Source organism: Protopterus annectens, chromosome 12.part0 (genome assembly GCF_019279795.1).
Source record: "Protopterus annectens isolate FY-2018-M chromosome 12.part0, PAN1.0, whole genome shotgun sequence".
NCBI classification, from domain to species: domain Eukaryota; kingdom Metazoa; phylum Chordata; order Ceratodontiformes; family Protopteridae; genus Protopterus; species Protopterus annectens.
In genome coordinates this window covers 1,515,042,676-1,515,048,675 of record NC_056746.1, presented here as the reverse complement: position 1 = coordinate 1,515,048,675, position 6,000 = coordinate 1,515,042,676, and positions in this window count along the sequence as shown.

Here is a 6,000-nt window from a genome sequence, read left to right as displayed (position 1 = left end):
CTACTGACATGTTGTCGGTCTGAATTGCAATAGTCCCTAGAGGGAGAGAGTCCTGAAAGTACTGCAACGGCAGACGTACTGCTCTCAACTCTAGAACATTGATGTGCAGATGTGATTCTTGATCTGTCCATGTGCCTTGGGCACTTGGGCAGTCTTTCCCTGAAAATGCCCCCCCACCCTATCAGGGAAGTGTCCATGGTCACAGTGGCTACCGGGGGGGGGGGAGAACAAAGGGTCTTCCAATTGTGACATGAAGAGACGTCAACCACCACCAAAGGTCTCTCCTGCAAGAATCCGTGATAAAAATCATGTGGTGCATTGGTAGTTTCTGGTAAGACCACTGAGTGAAGAGGAGCCATTGAAGAATTCGCATATGCATCCTTGCAAGTGGTATAGCCAGGATTGCTGCCGTCATCAAACCTAGTACTTTCAATACCTCCGCTGCTGTAGCTTTGTTCTTCAACACCAGTGAGCTGACATTTTGGCGGAGAAGAGAGACTCTTTCAATAGGGGGACGTAGAGTGGTAGTTGAGGTATCTAACTCTGCTCCTATAAAAAATTGTATGCTTAGATGGCAATAAGGCAGACTTTTTGAAGTTGATTGTAATACCTAATTGATGGCAGAGTGTCAGAGTGTATTGTGTTGCCTGGGTCAATTGATGCATGGAGGTAGCGGTGAGGAGCCAATCGTCTAGGTATGGAAACACCTGGAATCCTAGACACCTCAGGTGAGCCGTGACCACTGCCATGCATTTGGTGAACACTCTGGGGGCTGTAGTGAGACCAAAGGGCAGGGCTCGAAACTGGTAATGGTTGGCTCCCAGCCAGAAGCACAGATGATTTCTGGAGCATCTGTTCATCTTTATGTGATAGTATATGTCCTTGAGATCTATGGAGCACATCCAATCGTCTTTCCCTAAGAAGGGAAGAATGGACTGAAGCATGACCATTCGGAACTTCTCTTTCTTTATGAACTGGTTGAGTCTGTTGAGGTCCAAGATAGGTCTCCAGTCTCCTGTTTTCTTTGGTACCAAAAAGAATCTTGAGTAAGTTCCGAATCCAACTTGGTCTGCTGGGACTGGTTGGATGACTCTTTTTTTCTAGCAATCTGCGGACCTCTATGATTGCTTGTTCTGTGAGATTGGGTGGGACATCTGGGATTTTCTTTATAGGAATGGGAGGCATGAAGAATGGTATGAAATATCCTCTGGAAATGATGCTTTGTACCCAAGTATCCAATATTATATTTAGCCAGGCTTCTGGGTACAAAGACAAGTGACCACCGACTGCCTACAGAGCCGAACAGTCTTTTGGGGCACTGGTAGGACTGACCAGAGAACTGACCCCTGTCACCCTGTTGCTGTGGACCCCCTCTGCCACGGGGGTGATGTCTTCCATTATAACCCCCTCCTCTGCCTCTAGAGGGGGTTTCTCCATGTGTGTCCTGAAAGGCTGCCTGAGTTTTTCGGAACCACATTTTTCCCCCCTAGGGCCCTTGGGGTAGGGCCGAGTGGGGGTGGAAAAACAGACCCCAACGGCAGATAAGGTCTTGCCTTCCTGCTCACACCTGGTTAAAGTTTCCTTTACTTTGGGCCCAAACAGTGATGAGCCATCGAATGGGGTATTAATAAAGGAAGACTTAAAGGGTTCTGCAAAGGAACAGAGACGCATCCAGGCTTGTCTTCGAAGAGCAATGCCTGAACTAGCAGCTCTACTTGAACCATCAGCTGCATATGATATGAGATGCATGGACGAGTTCACTACTGAGTTTAGGGTAGCGAGCTGGGCGTTGACTTTGTCGGCCACTCCTGCAGCAACCGTACCCTGGAGAGTATCTCCTAGCTCTTTCAGGAGATCTCTCTGTAGTATTGTAAAATGGGTTAAGTAGTTCAGTGATTGCAGAGAAAAAGTCGCTGAACTAAACATGCACTTCCCATATCTATCCATAACCCTAGAATCTCTGTTAGGAGGATGGATAGAAGGGGATGTCTCAGATACTTCCTTTTTGGTGGCTGCAGCTACCACCATGGCATTAACAGGCACTCCTTTTGTCAAAAATGTCTTGTCCACTGGGGCAGATATGAATTTATTGACTCTACAAGGGACAGGTTCCATGGCCTCCGATGACTCCCACGCCTTACGAGAGATCAGTTCCATGAGCTCGTCATAAGGCGGAGACACCCAAGAAGTGGAAGGTTGAGACCCAAAAGCCTTCAAGAGCACGGACTCATCCTCAGTAGGGGTCTTGGACTGCCAATTGCCCCTCTGACTAAGGATCTCTAGTAGAGATATCCTCAGAGGGGGATCGAGGGGACCCTTCTGACTCATCTAAGTCCGTGTCAGATGTCAAAGACTCCTGTGGGAAGTCTAAGTGCCTTCTCTTGCACAGTCTCTCCTTGGGCACCTCCTCAGTCGTGGGATCTGGGGAGGTCTCAGAAGAGCAGAGGACACCCTGTGGGGGTACTTGAGGCTCGGGGTCTCTATGCTCAGAGGGATCAGTAGATGAAGAAGCAGACACGGGAGCTTGAGGGGAGAGGGAAAGCTGAACCGATGCTGATGTTGTCTTTGGAGACAAAACTCTCCTCATAGCATCGAAGGCACCATGGCTCCGACGAGAAGGAGTGGACAGACCCGGGAGTGCAGTCTGATCCTCCCGCACCGAAACCCTTGGCTCCGAGCCCGAGGTAGGAGCCAAGCTTATCCGAGCCGAAGCCCCGAGAGGAAGAGTCGGCACCGACAAGTTGGTGTGACTATCCTCCTCGAACCTGACAGGAGAGCATCGGCTCCTAGAGTCCTCGGTGCCAACCGAGGACATCCGAGTAGATGGAGCGGATAACACCGGTGCAGGTATCGGCTCCAAGGGTTCGACCACCATTGGTTCAATTTCCTTCGGCTCTGAGAGTCCAGTATGGCTCGGAAGAGGAGTAGACAAGTCCGGTTCCATCGTCTTCGGTACCGACGAGCTGGTCGGGGCCGACAACAATTTGGCAAGTCCTGGTGCCTGTAAAAGCTTCTGCACTAGCCGATCCATGTCCAAATCTGAAAGGCTGACTGAAGACTTGGCTGAATGCACTGAAGGTGCTGACTGGAGCAGAGGTGAAGAAGGAGCTTCAGAGACTGGCTCCAATACTGAGAGCTGGCTCCGAATCAAAGGTACACTCAGTTCCAATGACTGTGGAATCGATGACCCTCCTTCTGAAATCTTAGCCTTTTTTGAGACCTTATCTGAAGACTTGGATTGTGAGGATTTGGAGGATGTACTAGCACCCTCATGGCTACTCAAGACTTCTGAAAAAGATTGCTGTAGCAATCCCCTGTCTATAAGTTTCCTCCTTCTCTCCAGGAGAACTCTTGAAGAAAAGGAGTGGCAAATGCTACAGGTGTCTTGGAGGTGTTTAGCCCCCAGACAGTAGACACATTGAATGTGTCCATCAGTAACAAACATTTTCTGCCCACAATCTAGGCATTTTTTGAAACCCAATTTGGGATGGGATTTCCCCCTATCATCCGACATAGTTAAGTGAAAAAAGCAGTAAATTAGATACACAACAACTAAGCCCAAACCGGGAACTAACTATAACAGTATATATATATATATATATATATATATATATATATATATATATATATATATATATATATTTTGAACAAAAAATATAGATACAAATATAGGGCAAAGAGGCCCACAGAAAAACCTGACTATAATAAAGATTAATAGTAGAGAAAAGGGGCTTAAGGCCCACACAAACTAAGAAGCCAACAAGGCCCTAACTTTTAAACTATTTCTACTATCTAGAGAGTAAATATAATAGCACTAACACACACTATATATATTAAACAAAAAAGAAAACTTTTTTAAAGACTTGCTGTTAATGTGTTTCTAAAATGGTCGGAGCTAACTGGAACACCGAGATCTCTCCTGCCACGGCAAACTAGATCTGAGGTAATTCCAGCAGTGCATTGTGGGATAAGGGGCTTGATCTCGAGCTACTGGCAAACCTTGAGCTTGCTATCAGCCGTGTCTTGGCTCCGAACCCATCAGTGAGAATAAACGGCGAGATTTAACAACTTCACATATACTGTTTTGGCACCAATCATCCCTTTTTCTTACCTTCAGAAGAAATCAATAATTGATCCAATGATCTGAAAGAATTAGTTCTGTCGAGATAGTTGTCTGTGGACATCCAAAGTATGGAGTAGCCTTTCTTCCTCATTTTTAGGTTCAGGAAAGAAAACAGGGAGATTGCTAGTTTGACTTAAGGTAAACTCGGATACAACTTTATAAAAGAAGTATTAGTTCTTGTGGAAAAGGCAGTAGGGTTGACTCACCATAAGAGCTTGCAACTCAGATAACCCTTATTGCTGAGGTCAGAACAATCAATAAAACTGTTTTCCATATCAAGAACCTCTGGACAGCCAGATGAGCTGGTTCATTTGGAGCAAATATTAGTTACTCTAACACTAAATTAAGATCCCAAGGAAAAGTCACCAGTTTACTTGGAGGCCACTTAGCAAAACACATTTTGTGAGCATTTTGACATGTGACTGTCTTGAAAGAGGAGAATACATGGGCAGATATGCTAAAATGGCTGATAAGTGAACTTTGACAGGGGAATAAGAAAGGCCATAAGTATAGTAATTCACACAAATATTGAAAAAACAGAAAACAACTAGCTCTGAATGGTTGCTGGTTATGTTGTGGGCACCAACTAGAAAACCTTTTCCATTTGCTAATGTATGATTTTCTAGTAGCAGGCTTTCTTGTCTCCATTAGGACCTACTGCTGGTCCTCAGAAAACATGTGCCTAAAAGGAATTAAAACCCTATCATCAAGGCAGTCAATTGAAGATGACTGATGTTGGGGTTTATCCAACACCCCTATTCTTGTGTTAATAAATCCATTCTGTGAGGAAACTTGTGGTAATTGCCCCTGGCTATTTCCAACAGAAGGGAGAATCACTGTTGTTTGGACATAAGAGAGTCACCACAATGATCTTGGTAGATTCCTTCTGAACCTTCAGAGGTACCCTGGATATCAATGGAAAGGCATACAAGAACATTCCTGTCCAAAGAAAAGAAAAGGCATCTATCTTCCAGCTTTCTTGCATGAAATCCTCCTGTTGATTGTTCAGAGAGGAGGCAAAGAGGTCTACCCAAGGAACTCCTCACAGATTGATCAAATCTTGGAAGAACCCCAGATTTAGTCTCCATTCATGAGGGTCTGTCCTGGTCAGTTTGTCTGCCACACAATTTTGCTCTGATGGAATGTAGGATGTTTGTAGAGTGAGATGGTGCTCTAAAGCTATATCCCAAGCTAATATAGCTAGCCTGCAAAGGGGGTATGACCTGGTTCCCCCTTACTTGTTGATGTACCACATCACTGTGGTATTGTCTGTAACCACTTGAAGAGGTTTTACGGACAAAATATGGTTCAAAATTGACTGCTTTGATCAGGGCAAGCATCTCCTTGATATTTATTTGCTTGGGTCTGTCCTAGGTGTCCCACATCCCTTGCACTTTTACCCCTCCTGAAACTGCTCCCCGAGCAAAGTCAGAAGCATCTGTGCTGACCAACTGCTTTGGAGCAGGGAGAGAGAAAGGGAGACCTTGATTTAAGGATATATGTTGTCTCCACCAGTTGATTTATATTGTGACAATCCCCAGTACTGGGATCTGAAAAGAAAAAGTGTGTTGATGCTGGGATAAAAAAAAATTCATTTACCACTGTATCTTTCTTGTTCCAAGGGTATCATGAGAATCATAGATGCCATGAGACCCAAAATCCTGAGATATTCCCTTGCAGTGACTGACGTTATTCCACTCCACAAAGGTGGAGCCACAACAGACCCCAGGAACTATCGCCCTATAAGCCTGACTAGCCTGGTCTGCAAGGCTATGAAGTGTATCATCATGGATCTCATTAAAAGAGACATTGGGAACCTCCAAACACTGGACCCTACCCACTTCGGCTTTGTTAAGGGTAGATCATGCCTCCTAAAC